General features: G+C 40.5%; 1 protein-coding gene across 5 annotated transcripts in view; it reads right to left on the bottom strand.

Annotated features, from left to right (window-relative positions):
• Positions 1-24,241, bottom strand: part of SASH1 (SAM and SH3 domain containing 1) — a 1,059,311-nt gene that overhangs the window by 166,979 nt on the left and 868,091 nt on the right. The window lies entirely within an intron of this gene.

The raw sequence follows: 24,241 nt of genomic DNA, 5'->3' as shown, positions 1-24,241 counted from the left end.
TTTCTTTCATGTTGTTACAGCCAAACAGCTCAATCTAATCCATAATGGCAAATCTTAAATTCCATACTTAAAGCTAATACCATTCAGGCATTCTAGAAAATTTAAGAGTTAACATGTAAATAACTCTTACAAACCTTTAAGGGGGCTCTTTCATTATATGCCTAATTAGTATTTTCCAGTTAATGGATGAAAGAGGCAGCACGCAGTCCTCTTCAGTACTAGTTTGTAAACTCTACTATAAAGATCAATAAAGCTGGAAATACCAATCTCATATTAATACACAGAAGATTTCAGGCACATACTGTTCTATCAATATTGCATCTGTAGAGTGTATGATGAAAATACACTCCAAAGTATTTGAAAATGGTACTTTTATTGGCACAAGGCATCACTTTTTCAACAAGAATCTGTCTTAACAGATCCAGGTGGGCAGCTGTGTTGGTCTTAAGCACTAGAACAAAGCAGGAGTCCAGTAGCACCTTTAAGTCTTAAAGGTGTTACTGGACTCCTACTTTGTTCTCCTGTCTTAACAGTGCACAAATCACGTGGTGGGGAACCACTCAGGAAAACGACGGAGGGAGAGAGGGGACTGTAACAGAGGGCCATGTAATGAAAAGTGAAGTTCTAGTGAATATATAAATTGTATAAGGAGAATTTGTTTTATTTTCTAAAGAAGATTTTTAATACTATACTATATTTGTACTTGCTAAAGGTCAATATTTTAAAAGTGATCAGAAACTGCAACATAATTAGAAATATTTCTTAGCTGCACATACTTCTAAAAAGAACGGATCATATGCAAAATACACATCCACTGTTATCAGTAACCAACACATAAAATCAGGCACAGAAAGAACATACTGAAGCTCTTTCAGGATAACGAGAATCCCTTAAAATAAATTAGGACAACCAATATTACCTGAAGTTACCAATCTCAATTAATTTTCATAAACCAAAACATATTCTTTCAAAAGATGGATATCATGGCTCAGGCCATGAACCTTAACACCTGGATCAATAGATGTGGGACATCAAGGACCCTATCAATGGGAACATCCTTTCCTTAGGTCATTTTAGGAAGCAGCCACTGAAGCAATTCCCCTTTAGAGATGCTTCTTCAAACAAAAGCCATTACTTCGTATCTCTGAGGATACTGACAACAAAAGAATGCGACTTCCCCAACACCTCTCTCATCTCAGGGCATCTCAGCTTTGATGTGCCAGTCCATGGCTCCAAGACATACCACACTTTAAAAGGTAAAGGTAGTCCTCTGTGCAAGCACCAGTCATTTCTGACTCTGGGGTGATGTCACATCACGACCACATTTGCAAGACGCTGGGATTCAGATGTCTACCCTTCAATGGCTTACCTCTTTTTTCCAAGGTTGGGAACAAAGGGTGGCCATAGGGGAGCAAATGTCACAGAGGCACACACCTGTATGTGGTGTGCCCCAGGGGATGGTTCTCTCCCCGAAGTTCTTTAACATCTATATGCGCCCCTTTGCCCAGATTGTCCAGAGATATGGACTGGGCTGTCACCAGTATGCCGATGAAACCCAGCTCTATCTATTGATGAGGGCCCAAGTCCAGCTGCGGCCTGAAAGATCTGGACCTGGCATTGCAAGCCGTAGTGAAGTAGCTCAAGCGGAGTCGTCTGAAATTGAATCCAGCGAAGACAGAGGTCCTGTGCCTGAGTTGCAGCGGCCTTTGCCAGCCTTTGATGGGACACCATTAAAGCCAGCTTCAAAGGTCAAGAGCATAGGGGTGCTCCTGGAAGCCCAGGTAGCAGCCACTGCCAAATCCGCATTTTATCATCTCAGGCAGATAAGGCAGGTGGTTCCATACCTGGAGCGCAATGACTTAGCAACAGTGATCCATGCAACAGTCACCTCGAGAATAGACTACTGTAATGCCCTCTACAAGGGGTTGCCCCTGACTCAAATTCAGAGGCTGCACCTGGTGCTAAACGAGTCAGCCAGGTTGCTAATGGAGCTACCTGTACAGGAGCACCTTCAACCTGCTCTGGAGATTGCACTGGCTGCCTGTGACATTCTGGATTCATTTCAAGGCGCTAGTTATAACCTGGGTCCTGTCTATCTTCAGGAACACCTTTTCCCATACATACCCCAGAGAGCACTACATTCGGGGTCCCAAAATCTTCTTAAGATCACCAGACCAAAAGAAGCTCGATTATCCATCACCAGAGCCAGAACGTTCTCGGTAATAGCCCCCCTCGGTGGAATGCCCTCCCCGAAAACATTAGGGCCCTGCGGGGCTTGTCACAGTTCCACAGGACCTATAAGACTGAATTGTTTAAACTCGCTTTCAATAGCTAAGGTGAGGGGGCTATTATTCCACAGCACCAGCAATCTCAGTTGTAAGAATCAAAACCAAAAACACTGGAATGATCAGAATATCAATGCACATCTTGAACGTAATGATTGTAAAATGTATGGAAATGATTTTATTGTATATCTTGTTTTAAAATTTTATGTTGTTTTAACTGTTGTGAGCCACCCTGAGCCTATTAGGGAAGGGCTGGATATAAATTTGATAAAATAAAATAAATATAGTTCAGAAGTGGAACACCAGTTATTTAAATGACACCTAATCATGGAAGCAGACCTAGAAACTCACTGCAGGAGTATTTTGCTCCTTATCACCTGCTCTAATCTGTTCTGGTGTTTTTTGTTTTTGTTTTTTTTGTCCTTAATTCTCAGCTGACTTACAGCAACACCATGGGGTTTTCAAGGCAAGAGAAGTTCAGAGGTGTTTCGCCATTGCCTGCCTTGGCATCACAACCCTAGACTTCCTTGGCAGTCTCCCATCCAAATACTAACTAGGGCCAACCCTGCTTAGCTTCCAAGATTTGATGCGATTAAGTTCATCTGGGCTATCCAGGTCAGCATTACCTGAATTTTGTCTCTTTGGTAAGTGAGTTGTCCCTTGTTCTGGCCCTTAATTATTTTGTGATTTTCATTACCGGATTCCTGCTGAATTCTTCAGCCCATCTATGGCCAGGATTACAACTACTCCACAGCCTTAGTCCTCTAAGGTCAAAACCAGATGTAATAAAGTATATCCATAATTATGATCTCCCAGGTTCTTTAAAATTATTTAGCAGTTCAATGGGCAGCTTTGAAAATCTGGGAAATAGGGTTTGAGAGGGGTTACTAACTCATTTACTGTGGCTATTTCCCCAATTTAAATCTTCTACCCCCAACTGCAATTAGCTCTGGGGATTGGTAGAACTGCTGTAGCTGTATTTTTCCACACACGGAGTTAATTGCAGCTTTGGAGCTCAGGAAGAAAAGAAAATTTACATTAAGGAAATAGCAAAGGATTAACACCCCACTCCTTTGCTACATCCCAGATTTTCAAAGCAGCATATTGGGACTGCCAATTAGTTTCAAAGAAACTCAGTTCACAAACAGGCACTGGAACTTAATTAACTAATCTCCAGAATTAGGCATGCTTTATAGAAAAAGTGAATAGCAATCAGAGTTCAAAAATATCAGTTTTTCAGTAAGTATTTTAAGTATGTGTAAAATGCCATCAAGTTGCAGCCAATTTATGGTGACTCTGTAGAGTTTTCAAGTCAAGATACTAACGGAGGTGGTTTGCCATTGCCCGGCTCTGCCATGGTTCCTTTGTGGTCTCCAAATACTAACCAGGACTGACCTTGCTTATCTTCTGATATGTGACAAGATTAGGGTAGCCTGGGCCATCCAGGTCAGGGATACTTATTTTACCATATTGTTTTAAAATCTGTAGTCAACCAAGTGACCAGACATATTCAAGGACTTCCCCTGAATATACAGCTTTCTGCTAATGTATTTAAGTCCAAATAAAGCAAAATGACAAATCTATAAAACTTCCTTGGACAACAAAAGGCAGACAGATGACAGAAAGAAAACTAGACAAACACAAGCTCTGTTCAAGTCCAGTATCACCTTAAAGAGCAACAAAATTCTCCAGGTTATGAGCTTCATCAGATCTTCATATAAGCTTACACCCTGGAAAATTCTAGCGGTCTTTAAGGTGATACTGGGCTCAAAATTTGTTCTACTACCACAGATCAACACAGCTACAACCCAAAACCTATATTTCTTGTTCTACATGATCACCTACTGTTTAATAAGTTATCTAAGAAATGTCTCTACTTTCCCAGCAAGCTCCAATCCATACACTAAATTATTGTAAACTAGTAATCACTGTGACATTACAACCTTGACTAGATCTAAAAGTGTGATCCTATGTACAAAAGGTCACACAGGAAGATTCTTGCATGAAGAAGCAGCTGTCCAGCTGGTAACCTGTTATTCTGTTCTGTTCAATGGTTATTACAATGAATCTAAATAAGAAACAATATTAATGTAAACAATGATCATTTAAGGTAATTTTCATCCTGAGCAACTGTGAATGCTAGACTCCTTATTTATAGATCAAATTTTTATTTAGGTTCATATTGGGCATGATGCAGCCAAATTAAGAACTGAAATCCAAATGGATGAACTAAACCAGGGGTGGAAAACCTTTTTTCTGCCAAGGGACATTTGGATATTTATAACATCATTCATGGGCCATACAAAATTATCAACTTAAAAAACAGTGCTCCGCCAAGGGAGAACAATTCAGGCCAGCAAAATTAATGCAAATAATTGTTTTTCTAGTTGAAGTCATGTGAGGAGAGCCTAATTTGGTGCGAGCACACACACACACAGAGCCCACCACTCAAGGCAAATGCCTAGGTCCAGGGCTTTTTTTTGTCGGAAAAAGTCCAGCAGGAAGTCATTAGCATATCAGATCACATCCCCTAATATTAGCATATCAGGTCACACACTCATTAGCATTTTAGGCCACACCATCTGGGATAATCAAGTGCAAACTGAACTGGTGATAGCTGGCTCCCACCCCCCCTCCCTCCATGTGAAAACTGCAGCTGCTCCCAGCAGACCTTTAAAGGCACCCACATACCCCAGCAATAGTCCTTCACAATGCCCACCACTCAAAGAGAAAGAGAGAGAGAGAGGAAGGAAGGGAGGGAGGAGAAAGGGAAATAAAGAAATGGGGGGAAGAAAGGGAAATGAAATTGGGGAAAGAAAAGGAAAGAAAGAAATGGGGAAAATAAATGAATAAATAAATGGGTGAAGAAAGGGGAATAATAGGGGGAAAGGGGGGGAAGAAAGGGAAAGAAAGGGGAGAAGAAATGGGAAGAAGGGGGAAGAAAGAAATGGGGGAATAAAGGGAAAGAAAGGGGAATAAAAGAAATGTGGAGAAGAAATTAAAATAAATGGAAATAAATAATGGGGGGGGGAAGAAATGGAAAGAAAGAGAAATAACGAAAGGGGAAAGAAAGGGGAATTAAGGAAAACAAAGAAATGGGGGGAAGAAACAGAAAGAAAGGGAAATAAAGAAATGAGGGGGAAACTTACGTGAACTGTGACAGTGACTTTTCCAAGCCCCACAGTGATCCTGACTGGCTAGCCAGGCCCCAGGGAGGTCACCATGCAGTGTGGCTGGGCCCCACGATCCCTGTTGGGCCCAGGGTGGCTGCTGCACAGTGTGGCTGGGCCTCATGATCCTTGCCAGCCAGCTGGGTCCCAGGGAAGCCGCCACATGGCTTGGCTCGGCCCAGCAATTCCCGAGGGCCAGACCCAGTGGTCTGAGGCCGAACGTTCCCCACCCCTGAACTTAACATATGCTTAAATTGCTCCATGAGAATTCTCCTCCTGAAATTAGTGGGACTTAAGCAAGCTTAACCTTTGTTAGGTAATATCCTTTGGTTTTAAAAAGTTGTATCCAGGCTCCAGATAGCTCAAAATTAAAACCTCTCAACTACAATACACAATTAAAACACAAAATACTCTGAGAGTGTGGGGGGGGGGGCAGAGAGAGAGAGAGAGAGAAGGAATTGGTGATTATAAAAGTTGTAAAATGTTAATGGGCTTTACATGTCATATACATGTTTTAGTTATAAATTTATTTGCATAATCACACTAATATCCCATGCAGTTACTAAGGAGATATTTAATCTTTTGCCTTTGTAAAAGTCCACTTAAATCTATCTCCAGTTTAGCTTAGAAAGCTGCAATCAGTATTTCAAAAATGAAACAACAGCACTAAAACTGTCATTGTCTAGTTCTCCAGGACCAAAAAACCATGTAAACTTCTTAACCTGAAAATAATTGTAAACATCAAGCACTATATTGCCTTGCAAATTCATACTGCAGTTATTCCACAGCCAGAGATTTCATATGAGCCCCAGAGAGCACTGAGGTCAGTAGGTAAAAACAAACTGAATATCCCTGGGCCAAAAGAAGTAAAACTGCAAAGCACCCGCACTCGGGCCTTTTCCGCCGCAGCCCCACAACTCTGGAACCAGTTCCCAGAGGAGGTGCGGGCCCTGCGGAACTTAGATCAGTTCCGCAGGGCCTGTAAGGCCGCCCTCTTCAAACAGGCGTTCACTAATGATGGTATCAATGTTTACTGCTAAATTAATAATGCTTACCGCCACTGTTAGTCTAGGAATGTTTTAATCACTGATTGATTCTAATGTGTTCTTAATGTTTTATTATTGTATTGTTCATTTTAAATGTTGTAAGCCGCCCTGAGCCTGCTCTGGCGGGGGAGGGCGGGATATAAATAAAATTTTACATTACATTACATTACATCTTCCAAATATAAATAAATCTTAAATCAGTGTTAGGATAATGAAGAAGCAAAAATGGGTTGATTTTTCAGTGAATTTTAATCTATCCTCTTTTAAAATTTGTACATTTTTTCCTTTCAAATTCAGGAATAATATTCTGTTTCCTTGTATTTTAACTTTTTAATTATTTATTTCTAAAAGCCAATGTGCTATGTAGAGTTTTCTGGAATAAAATAAAGTCAAATTGAAAATCAATCCTTTTCTTGAATCAAATAAATTCTAATGAAATAAAGAAAATGTTTTTGTAAAATGTGTTATCAGTTTAAACACATTGTTTCACAGCATTGTTATGAGAATGAAATGTTCGATACAGAACATATTCAATCAACAGAGAAATATATTTTAATATTTTTAAGAGGGGGAGGAAACAAACACCTATGAAAAATCAAGCTCTCAAGACATTTCCAGGGCAGCAATTGTCTAAAACTCCCTTCTGAAACTGCCTTGTGCACAGCGATACTCCCTTCTTATGAATACACATATTTAATATTATTTGGCAGGATAACAACACATAGTATAAATGATAAATTATCATGAGATTCCTAGGGAATTAGCCTTATAGCACAAGATTACAGAAAGCATCCATCATGATTGATGTTAATGGAGGGAATAACAAAGAAAAATTAGAATGTTCTGGCACTTACTACATTAACTGTATTGGACACAACACACCAGTCCCCAGAATATGCTGGAAACATCATTCTACTTCATTTTAAGAGTAAGGGGGAGCAGCATTCTGTCAGGCACCTTGCATTAAGTAAATGAAATATACCCCAGGGGAGGGAGGAGAGGGTCTCTAGGTCAGATTTATTATTATTATTTTAGTACTCATGAGAGTATTTGTGAACAAGCCCTATATTATGTCTAGAAGCACAGCCTTTGAATCCAGATAACAGTTTACAAGAAAATACAGCTACATCTAGACTGGTGCAAGTTTGGAGATGAATATGAAGTGGGAGCACTGTATTATCTGATCCCTCAAGTCTGTATTACAGATGGTGCTGGACATGTTGCAAATAGACGAGATCAAAGCACTGAGGGAATGCAGTCAACCTTTTTTTGCCAGATTTCTCCTTTCTAAAAATGGGAACTATTTGCTTGCTCTGCTTTGAGTATAAACTAAAACAGAGTGCAGTAGGTGCACTTCAGAACATTCCTTGAAGTAGAATTAAAATGCCACAAAGTTTGTGCACTCTACTGTTGCTACACTGTTAGACTAATATGAGTGAGGGAAATTTTTTTACCTTCCATGCATACTTATTTGTCAGTGGACCACCAGGCAAGGGCACAACATACATTAGGAAGATGGTATATAAAACCAGGAATCTCACTTAAACAAGCACAAAAAAGAATGACAGAGCCCCAGGATCCAATTTAGAAATCTAGCAGTTAGGATTCAAAGGAAGTCTCAATGGATTGGACCTATACTGCCCTGATAGACTTCCTAGAAACGGTTTTGGATGCCTTATGTTACATTCAGAGACTGTGTGTGTGCTTGCCCCTAACAAACCAAAATTTAGCTTCCCTAGTTTTCCAGACACCTTCTTGCCTGGGAAAATAACTACCTAGTTTTTGCCACTATAATACTACTATAGATCAAAACATGCTTGCTGGTGGTAGAAAGTGCCATCATGGTGGAAATGCCATCAAGCAGCCAACTTTTGGTGACCCCATGGGGTTTTCAAGGCAAGAGACATTCGGAGCTGGTCTGCCATTCCCTGCCTATAAATTGCAACCTTGGACATCTTTGGTGGTTTCCCATCCAAATACTAACCAAAGCCAACCCTGATGAGATCTAATGAGATTAGGCCAGCCTTGGTCACCTGAGTCAGGGCATACTTAGGTTGTAATAATTTAGGCTCAGGTTGTTTTCCCATAGCCACCTTCGTAATTGTCTCTGCTGAGTCACAATGTTTGTCTGAGCCAAAAGGTAAAGAAAAAACCAAAGAGTAGATTGAAATAGGCCCATAAAATGAACCAGAAAATATTAAAAGGTTCTTTCTCTTGCGCAATATTTCACATGTTAATCCTTGACTGTATAGCAAAATAGTAAATAATACACAATTAAATAGAAAGAAGAATACACTATTTGAACTAATCGAACCACAGGAGTCACTGTGTAGAAAGCCACTGCAAAAATCATCAGCTTATCGTTAGGATTTTCACTGAAACAGAAAAGACAGCCATGAAAAATATGGAATGTAATCTCACACTTTGTAGATACATCAATAGTTCAGGAAAGGCTGGACTGAGAACACCTGGATGCAATTTACAAAATTAGTCAAGTGATTTCATCTCTATTAACAACACTGCAGAAATCTTTCTTGAATCATAAACAACTTGTGTATAATTTTATGGAGCTCAGACCCTGTGTGGATATAATACATCATATATCTGATCTATAAGCCATTGCAAATGAATTTTAAACTATACAATAGACTATCTGAAACACTTATTATTTGCTAGTATTCATAATTTATTGCCTGGTTTTATGTGTTCCATTCCATGTGTATTTGCTCTCACTGGTCGGAAATTCTCTTCTTTCTAGGCTGGATCCTACCACTTCAGTAAGCAGCTTCTGAAGCCTTCTTCTAGCCTAAAGAACCTCTTGCTTTGTATAGACTTTAGAGAGTGGTCACATCACTGTTTCTAATTCTCAGTAGGTGCTGAAATCTGTGGAAAACTCAAGAGAATAGCCACGAACAGCCACAAACAGACAAGACATATCTTTCTATAAACCTGAGAAAAGCCCCAGCTTTTTAGAAAACTCTGAAGTTTAGAAAAATATAGTGGGTTAAAAAATAATAATAGAAGCAGCACCTGTAACTTTAACAGGACAAAATGCTCTCTGTGGCCAGAGCTAAGCAACCACAACAGCTGAAGCATTGGTTTCAGTAAAAAGGCAGGGTCCTTTCCAGGGCTGTTTTAGCTTTTGAGGGAGGATTCATCAGAGCCCGGCCTGGCGAACAAGCTGACACCATGCAAGTTCTACAACTCACCCAGGCCCAGCAGCATAATACTGTTCCTCAACAGCCAGCCTACAGAAGCCAGTACAATGTATTGGTTAAGAGTTTCAAGGCTAGGATCTGGGAGATTCAGGTTTGAATCCGCATTTTGTCATGGAAGCTTGCTGGGTGACTTTGGACACATTCTCCACAACCCACCTCACAGAGTTGCTGTGAAGATAAAATGCAGGTGAGCAGAATGATGTAAGCTGCTTTGGGTTCCCACTGTAGACAGAGGTAGGGTATAACAGAAGTTAATAAATAATAACTACAGTTGAAGATGAGGGGCAGATATAAAGGTTGATTGATTGGTTTGAAAAGACTATGATTCATTCAGGCAATGAATGTGAAGGAAAATCTGTAATGTACATTTATGCATTCAGACAGTATAATTTCTTCATCAATGAAAAAGTTATGCTGGCATTTCTGCCATTACCCCAACCTATCATTTTGCAGATCTCATCTAGCAGCTTGCTCTATTTTTTTTTAAGCACAGCAATTTTATTTTTCTCTCCCATTTAGTACACAGTTACAGAAATTTGTTGTCCTGGTTACAGAGCTCCATGCCAAGCATATTGTGAACTCAAGAAATATTTCTGTTGATCTCTGCACATAAACAAGTACCAGGAAGTGTAAGCTCAGCAATCAGCTAGAAAAAATAAACAAGGCATATATTTAAATAATTATCTCAGAAACTGTACTATAGACTATTCACAAGATTTAGGACTTCAGCAGTTTGTGGCATGGTCCATTGATGCTAGATTGCACAGCACAGATTACTCTAATCCAGCTGCCTGTTGCATGTGTTTAAAATTGATTCCAGTTAGACCATGCAAGCAAAATAATGCTGGACTGGAAGTATACCCACTGAGTCAGCCATAACTGAAGAAATCTATCCCCCTTATTTATTGTCATGCACTTTTAATTTATAATGTGATTTTTAATAAATTTTATTGTGTACCTTAGAGATCTATATGGAAAGATCAGATATGTTTTAATAAAATAATAAAACTGCCACTTTCACATACTTTCAGAAGCAAGAGTTTTAGCTTCCTTTTCCTCCCATAATCCATGTCACTTTTTTGTTAACAGAATAGAAAGGGCATACAGACTAGAACTCTGTATTACTAGATGCACTCCACCCATTTCCAGAAACAGTTCCTGCGGAAATCCTTACTGCTACAGTATTGGGTGTCACTGCCTAAAGGATATAAACAATGACATTCTGTTTAACTTTTCAGTTTATAGGGTCAACGAAGCTAAATATTTCTGGCAATTCAGAGACAAAGTACAGCATTTCAGTGTAGTCAGAAGGCTTTAGTATTACATCTCAAAAATGCTAACAATGGTTAGTAAATTAGTTAAGAGTCTGATGGTTTTTAGTGGTTTGACACATGTAACAGGATCATATAGTGACTACAGTCTGCATCTGCTTCAGCGGGGAGGGCGGGATACAAATTAAGAAAAAAATATTATAAAAGCAGCTTCCCTGGGATTTGTTTCACTGCTTACTATATGACAATTTCTTTGCTTGCTTCAGTTTCAGATTTGTTTTTACTGGAAGTTGAGATGACTGAAGAAGAAACGCAGGGGAGGGGGCATGTTTTTTTGCATCTGTTTTGTTACATGTACCCAACTCATTGGTCAGGATAAGAGTGAAGAACTGATATGCTTCCATTGGGCTATTACTCTTAGAAGACATGTACATATTTATATAGTACTGTCACTGTGCAAAACCCTTACACATTATCATATGCACATGCAAGCATAATTAATGTGATCTGGAACTGAAAGTACAAATGGAACAAACCAGGTCAACATGTATAAACCCTGAGCAAACATTATACGGTTTGTGCAGACAATAGGAATAAGGTTTGCTCTCATGATCACAACTCCTCCTTTGAGCCCAAATTCAGTTGAGAAGAATGATACTGAACACCTGTGCAGAATACAAGTCCTTTTCAGATGTTAAAACTGTTACATCCACATTTATAGGATCATGGCAACTGCACATACTGGTAGTAGGCACTGTCTACAGTGTTCCCCAGGACTTTTTTTGAACAGGAACGAACAGAAATGCATTTACAGCTGGCTTGATGTCAGAGGGTGTGGCCTGATATGCAAATGAGCCCCTGCTGGGTTTTTTCTTCAAAAAAGCCCTGTGTGAAACAATGGTGATGTCAGAGGGTGTGGCCTAATATGCAAATGAGATCATGCTGGGCTTTTTCTACAAAAAAAGCCCTGGTGTTCCCTATACATGCAATCACAATATTTTCTGAACAGGGGAACGTGTATATTTTATGTGAGTGTACAGCTTTCGTATATGTGAACTGACCACTGAATTTTTGGTTCTGGTTTGTGCAAGCTGAAGTTGTATGTGCAGGTAAAATACACTATGTTCCCCTGTTCAGTCAGCATGATTACATGTATCAGGAGCACAGCAGGTAGCATGCACTCTAGATATACAACTGCTGCCAGACTCCCAGTACACATGGGTGTAACTTCTGAAGAAAGCTCTGATGGTGCTTTTATTCATTACTATCACAGTAACCCAGTCAGTAAACTGAACAGTTGAAAATGTATTTTGCTTTAGGAACCCTGTAACAGCAGTTATCATACATATTTTCATAGCAGGGCAAATTTGCGAAATTAAAAAAAAACCTGCTCACAGTAAGCTCCATAGTCCTACAGCTTGTCTTTTTATTGTTGCAACTAAGTACAAAGAGGCTTGTGCGCAATGACTATTTTATTTAGGAGCAATAACACAGAGTTATCAGGGGGCTTCAGCTCATTTAATTAAACTAAGCAGAATCACCCTCCTGTGGGCTTTAAACTGTGAATATCCATTTAAATATTATTTAGATGTGTATCTTCTACATATTGGAAACTGTACAGAGCTTCATGTTTATATCAATTAGGGATATCAGTTTGCTAATAAAAACTTTATGTCTTGCCCGTTTATAAACCTTTCAACTCTTGAATCTGGTGTTTCTCTTCCTTTATGATCTTCTTATATGTCCATATTGCTTCATCATTGCCAAAGTGCCTGCTGATGAGGCTAAACAGCTTGCTTTCTCAAGTAAAGAGTATTTAATACCTCATTCTACTCACCAGCAGAAAACATTTTCATTGGCTTGTTATAGAAATAACAAACATGGCTTTATACTTCAGCCCCAGTTGGGCGAATAGGTAGCTCCACAGACTAACATACACCTGGACCACTCTACCTATTCTGAAAGATTATCTCACCCTGCTTCCTAACCTAACACTAGCTCTGACTAAATTCATGTACCATTCTGTCTTTCCCCCCACTTAGGGTTGCCAAGTCCTTCCTTGGCTTTGGCGGGGGATTTTTCTTGAGCACACTTTGTCATCACCTGGAACTAATGCCATTGTGTTGGGCACGTCACATCAGGGATGCTCTAGAACTTGGGTAAAAACTCTATGGTACAGAGCAAGGCTCTAAAAAAAAAGAGGTAGACCAAAATTAACTGAGGAATACAATGGCAGGAACAAATTTATTTATAGCCTAACTTTCTGTTCAAAAGGACACCGAAGGTGGCTAACAATATGATCCTATTAAAATAAAGACATCAAGCAATTAAATATTAATTAACAAAACAATACAAACTTTCCAGTTTGTTTGACAGACATAAGAACATAAGAGAAGCCATGTTGGATCAGGCCAATGGCCCATCCAGTCCAACACTCTGTGTCATACAGTGGCCAAAAATTATATATATATATATATATATATATATATATATATATATATATATATATATATATACACATACAAACACACACATACACACACACTGTGGCTAACAGCCACTGATGTACCTCTGCTCCATATTTTTATCTAACCCCCTCTTGAAGCTGGCTATGCTTGTAGCTGCTACCACCTCCTGTGGCAGTGAATTCCACATGTTAATCACCCTTTGGGTGAAGAAGTACCTCCTTTTATCCGTTCTAACCCAACTGCTCAGCAATTTCATTGAATGCCCACGAGTTCTTGTATTGGGAGAAAGGGAGAAAAGTACTTCTTTCTCTGCCTTCTCCATCCCATGCATAATCTTGTAAACCTCCATCATGTCACCCCGCAGTCGATGTTTCTCCCAGCTAAACAGCCCCTTTAACCTTTCTTCATAGGAAAAGTGTTCCAAACCTTTAATCATTCTAGTTGCCCTCTTCTGCACTTTTTCCAATGTTATAATATCCTTTTTGAGGTGCGGTGACCAGAATTGCACACAGTATTCCAAATGAGACCACGCCATCGATTTATACAGGGGCATTATGATACTGGCTGATTTGTTTTCAATTCCCTTCCTAATAATTCCCAGCATGGTATGGGCCTTTTTATTGCAATCGCACACTGTCTTGACATTTTCAGTGAGTTATCTACCACGACCCCAAGATCTCTTTCTTGGTCAGTCTCTGCCAGTTCACACCCCATCAACTTGTATTTGTAGCTGGGATTCTTGGCCCCAATGTGCATTACTTTGCACTTGGCCACATTGAACCGCATCTGCCACGTTGACCCCCAATCACCCAGCCTCAACAGATCCCTTTGGAGTTCCTCACAATCCTCTCTGGTTCTCACCACCCTGGACAATTTAGTGTCATCTGCAAACTTGGCCACTTCACTGCTTACTCTCAATTCCAAATCATTTATGAACAAGTTAAAGAGCATGGGACCCAGTACTGAGACCTGCGGCACTCCACTGCTTACTGTCCTCCACTGCGAAGACTGTCCATTTACACTCACTCTCTGCTTCTTATTAATTAGCCAGTTTTTTATCCACAAGAGGACCTGTCTTTTTACTCCATGACTCTCGAGCTTACTAAGGAGCCTTTGATGAGGAACTTTATCAAAAGCTTTCTGAAAGTCAAGGTAAACAATATCTATCAGGTCTCCTTTGTCCACATGTTTGTTCACCCCCTCAAAGAAATGTAACAGGTTAGTGAGGCAAGATCTTCTCTTACAGAACCCATGCTGAGTCTTCCTCAATAACTCGTGTTCATCAATGTGCCTACTCATTCTGTCCTCGATAATGGTTTCTACCAACTTTCCCGGTATTGAAGTCAGACTGACTGGCCTGTAATTTCCCGGATCTCCTCTGGAACCCTTTTTAAAGATGGGGGTGACATTTGCTACCTTCCAGTCCTCAGGAACGGAGGCAGATTTTAATGAAAGATTACATATTTTTGTCAGAAGATCCACAAGTTCAACTTTGAGTTCTTTCTGAACTCTTGGATGTATGCCATCCGGACCTGATGACTTATTAGTTTTTAATTCGTCTATCAGTTGTAGGACCTCCTCTCTTGTCACCTCAATCTGACTCAGGTCTTTCAACACCCCTTCCAATATAAGCGGTTCTGGAGCAGGCAAACACTTCTCATCTTCCACAGTGAAGACGGAAGCAAAAAATGCATTCAAGCTTCTCAGCCATTTCTCTATTCTCCTTCAGTAATCCTTTGACCCCTTGGTCATTCAAGGGCCCCATTGCCTCCCTGGCTGGTTTCCTGCTTCTAATATATTTGAAGAAATTTTTATTGTTGGTCTTTATGTTTTTTGCAATATGCTCCTCATAGTCCCTTTTTGCCTGCCTGATCACAGTCTTGCATTTGATTTGCCACTGCCTGTGTTACCTTTTATTAATCTCACTTGGACTAGCTTTCCACCGCTTAAAGGAGTCCTTCTTACCTTTTACAGTTTCCATTACTTTGTTTGTTAACCATGCAGGCCTTCTCTTATACCTGTTTGTGCCTTTCCTAACTTGTGGTATATATTTTATCTGAGCTCCTAGGATTGTAGTTTTAAATAGCCTCCAAGCCCCCCAAGGGTTTTGACTGTATTTACCTTTCCTTTCAGTTTCCTCTTCTCATGCCTCCTCATCGCAGAGAATTTACCCCTTTTAAAGTTAAACGTGGTTGTGCCAGTCTTTTGGGGCAACTCTCTATTTATACAAATGGTGAAATCAATTATGTTATGGTCACTGCTCCCAAGCGGTGCGATCACTTTTACATCTCTCACCAAGTCTTGGGCATTACTTAGGACCAAATCCAGGATTGCCCCACCCCTGGTAGGTTCAGAGACCATCTGCTCCATAGCACAGTCATTGAGAGCATCTAGAAACGCAATCTCTTTCTCTCGACCAGAACACATATTGACATAATCAATCTGCGGGTAGTTAAAATCACCTATGACGACAAAGTTTTTACGTCTAGCCACTATCTTTAAGCCTTCCATCATATTATAGTCGTCCTCTAGCTTTTGATTTGGTGGGCAATAACAAACTCCCATAGTTAAATTTCCTTTTGGGCCCTCTATTGCATCCCAAAGCATTTCTAGAAGGGAATCTAATTCTCTGACCTCAGTCTTACTGGACCGTATGCCCTCTCTGACATACAGAGCCACCCCACCTCCAACCCTTCCCTCCCTATCCTTATGTTTTTATGTTCTTATGAGTCCATGTGGATATGACAACATAGCTTGGTATTGCTATTTATTTACAGTAACTTATGGAGTATCATCAGTTGCAATGACACAATTGCACAACAGCCACCTCTATTCTTGAGCCAAGGATGGTGGTATCATTGTGGCAATGAAAGCCAGTTGGGTTGCCATTACATCTAACAATACTTGTAGGATGGGGATGGGTGGGTTTGAAATTGACAAGCAACTAGGGGGCAGGGTTGACCAGATAGAAAAGCTCAGCCTAAATGACAAGGGTTGATGAGTAAAGAAGCTAAGGAACTAAAGATGTGGGAGGAGGCTTGAGTAAAAAGGAAGAGATGTACCGTAAATCAAGGCAACCAATAACAAAAAGAAAGAAGGCTGTCCTGTATTTCACATATTTATTTGAACCATCCAGCTATTTGTTCAGTTGCAGGGATCTAGTAAACACAGACAGAAGAATAGACTGCCTCTCCACAAGACATCTTTTCTTTTTTAAAAAGCAAAGGGCTCTGGATTAAATTTCCTTCATCAGAAGAAGCCAGATAAGTAGGGCCCTTTATCTATTTTTTTAAAATTAGTATTTTCAGCTATTATGGTTTCTACTCTTGAATTTACCAGTAAAATTTAATGGGGAGCCACACAGATTTCTGGAAACTCAGGGGAGACCTCAAATTTGTTTATACACACACAGTCTTTTTTGCCAACCACAGTGGCTCAAAAAATAATCAGAGAAGTTTAAAAAAGAAATATATACAGTGATATCACACACAAAAAACCTGGCATTGCACATGGCACCAGACAATAAAAGGAAGTGAGTCATATATGACATAAGAATGGGAAGATAAGAGGTGGGAAAGAAAAGCCCTTAGCTATGGAGAGGGGAGAACTGACCAGAGGAGAGGAAAGAGGGGGGAGGAGAGGGGAGGTAAGAGAAAAAAGATTAAGAGGGTAGATGTCTGGGGCGAGAGCAGGGGAGAAGTCTTTAAGATGAAGCAAGAGCAGATGAAATGGGCTAACATGGAAAGGAACGAAATTTGCCTTCCCCTGCAAGCTGCCTAACTATTTACCCATATTTACCCATCTTAACTGTATTTTTCACATTTGGTTTGGTTAGGATATTGATATTCAAAAATTGTTTCAAAGAACTGCTGAGGAGATTTGGTGGGGTACTTTGGTTTTGTTATGATGTTGATATTCATTTATTGAGGGGGAGATTTGGGATGGGGAGCAGATTTCTAAATTGTTTCCCAGTGGTTCCTTGCAGAGCTTAAGCTTGTATGCAAAACCATCAAACTAACAAAGGTTAGCTCATATACAAAGGGTTGTGGCACTTGCATGCAGTTCAACCAACCAACCTGTAAAGCAGCACTCAAAATTCTAAGAATCCAGCGGTAGGGCAGACTGGGACATAGAAATTTTCAGGGTTTGTGTTGGTCCAAAGCAATAGAATAAAGTTACAGCCCAGTGGCACCTTTAAGATCAACCAAATTTCATTCAAGATATGAGCTTTCATGTACATGCACACTTCTTCAGATTCATATGATTCATAAATCATAAAGATTTAACAGAAACATCTGAAGAAGTGTTCATCATTTAAATAAAACTTGGTTGGTCTTAAAGGTGCCACTAGACTAACTGTATTACATAGAACAAAGAAGAGTCAAGTACCATCTTTAAGAACAACGAAGTTTTATTCAGAATGTAAGCTTTCGTGTGCTCTAAACACACGTTGTTGGTCTTAAAGGTGCTACTTGATTCTGCTTTGTTCTGCTGTTTCAGACCAACATGGCTGCCCACCTGGATTTATTACATAGAAATTTTGTCACTATGTAAAGAGGAACAATCAAAGTTACGTGGCAAAATGATATTACAACATCCAAAATCCATGGGCATCTATGTCTTCCCATTAATAGAATTAAGAAGATAAATCACTTGTTCTCTAAAAGCAAGAAATAAATATAGACTGATATAATGATACTTATTGTCAGGGCTTTTTTTGAGCAGGAATGCACAAGAAAGCAGTTCCAGTTGGCTTAGCATCAGGGGGTGTGGCCTAATATGTAAATGAGTTTCTGCTGCGTTTTTGTTTTTTTTTACAAAAAAGACCTGTGTGAAACAATGGTAACATCTGGGAGTGTGACCTCATATGAGTTCCTGCTGGGCTTTTGCTACCAAAAAAATCCTGCTTATTGTAGTATATAACAAAAGTGAAAAGTGTTGTAACATTTTCACAGCAGTCACCCCATTCAAAAACATTTTATATAAATGTAACTTTTTTCCCCAAGGTCTGAAAAAAGAAACTGCACATTTGAAGTAATAGTTGGCTGTCAATTGGCTGGCACCTGTATTAGGGTTCCCAATCCCCAGGTGGGGGCAGGGGATCCCCCTGTTTGGAGGCCCTCCCCCCGCTTCAGGGTCATCAGAAAGCAGGGGGAATGGAGGGAAATGTCTGCTGGGAACTCTATTATTCCCTATGGAGATTTATTCCCATAGAAAATCATGGAGAATTGATCTGCAGGTATCTGGGGCTCCGGGGGGGGGGCTGTTTTGGGGGATAGAGGAACCAAATTTTCCGTATAGCATCTAGTGCCTCTCCCCAAAATACCCCCCAAGTTTCAAAAAGATTGGACCAGGGGGCCCAATTCTATGAGCCCCAAAAGAAGGTGTCCCTATCCTTCCTTATTTCCTATGGAAGGAAGGAATTGAAAAGATGTGCCGTCCCTTTTAATGTGATGGCCAGAACTCCCTTGGAGTCCAATTATGCTTGTCACAGCCTTGATCTTGGCTCCACCCCAATGTCTCCTGGCTCCACCCCCAAAGTTCCCAGATATTTCTTGAATTGGACGTGGTAACCCTAACCTGTATCAACACCTGCAATGTTACCAAGAACCCCCCTCTCATCTTAAAATAAGTTTTGCTCTTTTTATATAACAAGTCTGAACATTTACACAGCACATTTTTCTTTTCGTGTATGGCATAGATAGCCCGCCTCAGGTATGGAGGCCCATGCAAGATTCACAGCTGAACCAACACTGGATGTGTTGGTATGTATGTCATTCAAAGTCAGGAGAAAGTCCAACTCACATCATGACTGAGGAACCTGCTGCAAGTTCTCTTTTTATAACATATCTCTCCTTATAGTTTTAATTTCATTCCTTCAATCTGTAGTTTCATAAACAAATTATTATGAATAGGACCTTAGAAACCTATCTTCAAGCCAAGAACAAACACACATCACGCTCAAGCACAAAGAATATTCACAGCAGAGGTAGTGCCAAACTTAGAATGTGAAACACATTATAAGGCTTTAAAAATATACATAAATATGAATTTGCATATATCGTCTAGCTTTTAACAAGGCCCCCAAACATATCATACAAAGATCCTGTTTTCCTGTCACACCATACTTGAGAATGTATTTTCTGGGTGGTCATAGTGAAAAGCACTGTGAAATCTGTCACCAGTGGTTTTATCCAACAATAATAAGATTATAACAAATATGTTGATAGAGCATGTATCAGTTTCTAATCATGTGGGGGGAAAGATCATTATTTTAACTCCCAATGAATAACTGAGCTTTCTTAATTCAAGCACTCTAAATGGAATGAAGGAAAATATGCTACTTCAAATCCAAGAAAGTGAAGCCACATATACACATCTGGGTGTTAGTATCACATATTTTGGAAACACAAGTTGGGCTTTCATTTTAGAACAGCTATTTAACTTTATAGTATGAGCTATTTAAAATGAGTTGGTTTGAAATGAAATGTGCTTTGACATGTTTCTGCTATTTCAGATATTGCTTCATTATTGGTTAGCCTTCAAAGACATTTTTTTCTTGGCTGTTTCCCAAATAACACAGACACCATGGTGGTGTTCATAAGACAAAACTGTTTTTAAGGAATAGAGACCAGTTGGATTCTGCACAGTGTATATCAGGAAATTCCTTTTTGGTATGTTAGCCCTCCCTTTTAAAGTAGCAAATAAGATCTGATTAGCAGCAATCCACAAAGTCTGTCACACTTTTAAAGACTAATTCATAATTTCCCACTTTTCACACTTAGTGCTATTTCAGTCAATATCTCATTCTACAATTGTCACAGCTTTGTCATCCTTTCCCCTCATATTTAGGTTATAACATGCTTTACCTTCACATCTTTATGTATCTAACCTTCTTACCCTTACTCGAATGACCCATAGTTGGCTCCTCCAAATTTTAACTTCTCAACAACCCCATAATGTAGATTAGACTAAGAGACAATGACTGATCCAAAGTCAGCCAATGAGCTTTATAGCAAAGTGGGGAACTGACTCTTAGGATGGCTGCTGTTGGGAGTGTGGATTATGGGAAGGGCTTCCCCACTGGCCAGCTGGCTAGGGGTGGGCAGGAGACCTCAAAATTGGGGGATCCCTGCCCCCACCTGGACTGGCATCCCTAGGCAAGTGCCATTCTAAGCAGAGTTACTAAGCATAAGTGTTCAATGGGATTCAAAAGATGTAACTTTGCTTAGGATATCACTGTAAACTTCTACTGTTTATGCCACAATAACAGTCCTAACCTTTCCATTAGGGTAGAATATATCAGTCTCACCTAGCTAAAGAATAAAAGCAGGCAAGGAGAAAACATAAGCAAGCAGGCCAGGCTACAGGCAGGCTGGCAACAGGGATACAAGGACAGAATTTGGGCCCTTCCTTGGCACTTCTATAACCAGTGGTAATACAAAAGAATATATCATCTGCAAAATAAGGCCATAGCAGCATCTTTGTGTTTTTTAATCACTCCATCTAATTTAAGAGAATTTAATTCACTACTCTTCGATGTGCTTGAAAATAAATAGCTGCAACATTTCACAATCTGATGAGAATCTTAAAAAAGAAAGGTTTCTTTCTTTCTTTTTTCACTAGAGTACTACTGTTCTTTCTTGACTCACATGAAAGTGTGAAGCCATTCAGAAAAGGTATAATGAGAAGTGTATCAAACTGAGGCTGCAGAACCTCATTGCTAAAGTGATGTTTGATAGAGATGTGTGTTATGCAAAATGACATGGAAGGAAAGGCTTCTAAATCTAAAAAAGCATCTGAATTCACAAAGAGATTAGAACAGCCATAAAAATCAATGCTGAGAAATTAACATACACCCTGAGTCTGAATGCCTGCCTTCCTTCACCTTCCCATTTTGCTGTTGCTACTTTTTGTGAACTTTCTTCTCTCTCTTCTTACAGAGTGACTTAGAGTCTACGCCAGGGGTCCTCAACCTACGGCCCGCGGGCCAGATGCGGCCCGCTGAGGACGTTTATGCGGCCCTCCGGGTTATGGCAAAATCAGACCGGAAGTGATGTTCGACCTAAACTCGCGTTAGCAACGCACACTTCCAGCACTGGGCTGAGGCGGCGGAGACAGAGTGTGGTGATACCGAGGTGAGGTGAGTTCCCAGGCCGGGGTGTATGGTGTGGGGAAGGGAGAGAGATGCAGAAGATGGAGAACTGACGGCCCGCGGCCTTGTACAGTAACGGCAGTCCGGCCCTCCAACAGTCTGAGGGACAGTGAACTGGCCCCCTATTTAAAAAGGTTGAGGACCCCTGGTCTACGCATTGTAGCACTGGAGTTGCCACATGCAGTGATCATTTTATTCACTGCTGGTGTCCAGGCAAGCACATAATTGAACAGTTGGATAGTACAGGTGAATGCAACATTCCACAAGACCAAGAAGAAGATTTAGTATGTCAGTAAAGGAAGACAGTGCCGTTAACAGATGATTTCTGATTTAGCAAAACCAACAAGAAACTTTCATTGATTTTAGTCTACTCTAGCCTGCATAAAAGCTCTTTTTTAAAAATTCAATTTTACAGAAAAAATTATTTTACAAGAAAGAAGATGATGGAGAAGATATTGAATTTATATCCTGCCCTATACTCTGAATCTCAGAGCAGTCACAATCTCCTATATCTTCTCTCCCCGCAACAGACACCCTTTGAGGTGGGTGGGGCTGAGAGAGCTTTCAAAGACAACTCCTACAAGAACTATGGCTGACACAAAGCCATTCCAGCAGCTGCAAGTGGAGGACTGGGTAATCAAACCCAGTTCTCCCAGATAAGAGTCTGCGCGCACTTAACCACTACACCAAATGGCAAACACATAAAAAGTATAGAAAACAATCATAATGCTACAAAGAAGGAATCACCTTCCTTTGGAAAGGCGCAAATGATACTAAGTAGGGTCTATGCGGCCTTGACCTGGATGGCTCAGATTAGCCTGATCTCATCAGATATTGGAACCTAACCAGTATCAACCCTGGTTAGGACTTTGATGAGAGACCACAAAGGAAAGCCAGGGTTGCTACATGGCGACAGGCAATGGCAAATCACCTAAACATATCCTGCCATGAAAACCCCATGGGGGTTGCCATAAGTCAGCTGTGACATGATGACACTTTCAACCACCACGAGAGTCTATATGCACATAAATAAACTCTGACATACCCAGCCTCCAGACCCTAATCAGTACAATTACAGATAATAAAATTGTTGTTGTTCAGTTGCACAGTCGAGTCTGACTCTTCGCGACCCCATGGACAAAGTCATGCCAGGCCCTCCTGTCTTCCACCATCCTCCGAAGTCTGCTCAAATTCGTGTTTGTTACATCAGTAACACTGTCCAGTCATCTTCTCTTTTGCCGTCCCCTTCTTCTTTTGCCATCTGTCTTTCCCAGCATCAGGATCTTCTCCAGTGAGTGCTCCCTTCTCATTTGGTGGCCAAAGTATTTGAGCTTCAGCTTCAGCATCTGACCTTCCAGGGAACAGTCAGGATTGATTTCCCTTAGGACTGACTGATTTGATCCTCTTGCAGTCCAAGGGACTTTCAAGATTCTTCTCCAGCACAGCTCAAAAGCATCTATTCTTCTGCGCTTGGCCTTCCTTATGGTTCAGCTCTCGCAGCCATACATTACTACTGGGAATACCATCCCTTTGACTATACGGACTTTTGTTAGCAGGGTGATGTCTCTACTTTTTATTATTCTGCCCAGGTTTGCCATAGCTGTCCTCCCAAGGAACAAACGTCTTTTAATTTCATGGCTACAGTCACCATCTGCAGTGATCTTGGATACCAGAAATGTGAAGTCTGTCACTACTTCCATGTCTTCCCCTTCAATTTGCCAAGGTGTGATGTGGCCAGATGCCATGATCTTAGTTTTTTTGATGTTGAGTTTCAAGCCTACTTTTGTGCTCTCCTCTTTCACCCTCAACAAGAGGTTCTTTAGGTCCTCCTCACTTTCTGCCACTAGAGTGGTATCACCTGCATATGTAAGATTGTTGATGTTTTTCCCGGCAATCTTAATTCCGGCTTCTACGAACATACGAAGCTGCCTTCTACTGAATCAGACCCTTGGTCCATCAAAGTCAGTATTGCCTACTCAGACTGGCAGCGGCTCTCCAGGGTCTCAAGCAAAGGTTTTTCACACCTACTTGCCTGGACCCTTTTTAGCTGGAGATGCCAGGGATTGAACCTGGGACCTTCTGCTTACCAAGGAGATGCTCTACCACTGAGCCACCGTCCCTCTCCTGAACGCTTCTGCTTCATTCAGGCCAGCATTCCACATGACGTACTCTGCATATAAATTAAATAAGCAGGGTGACAATATACATCCTTGTCGAACTCCTTTTCCTATTCTAAACCAATCCGTTGTTCCATATCCCGTTCTGACCGTTGCTTCTTGACCCTTATACAGGTTTCTCAGGAGACATGTGAGGACTTGCCACAGTTTGTTGTGATCCACACAATCAAAGGCTTTAGCGTAGTCAATGAAACAGAAATAGACGTTTTTCTGATACTCCTGTACTTTTGCCATAATCCAGTGAATGTTGGCAATTTGATCTCTAGTTCCTCAACCTCTCCGAAACCCAGCTTGAACTTCTGGTAGTTCCTGATCTACATGCTGTTGAAGCCTACCTTGTAGGATCTTTAACATGATCTTGCTAGCATGTGAAATGAGTGCAATGGTGCGATAGTTTGAACATTCCTTGGAATTACCCTTCTTTGGGATTGGAATATAAACTGACCTTTTC

The sequence above is a fragment of the Heteronotia binoei genome, chromosome 1 (genome assembly GCF_032191835.1).
Source record: "Heteronotia binoei isolate CCM8104 ecotype False Entrance Well chromosome 1, APGP_CSIRO_Hbin_v1, whole genome shotgun sequence".
Lineage (NCBI taxonomy): Eukaryota > Metazoa > Chordata > Lepidosauria > Squamata > Gekkonidae > Heteronotia > Heteronotia binoei.
Note: the sequence above shows the minus strand (reverse complement) of the source record. Positions and strands in the feature narration are given on the sequence as shown.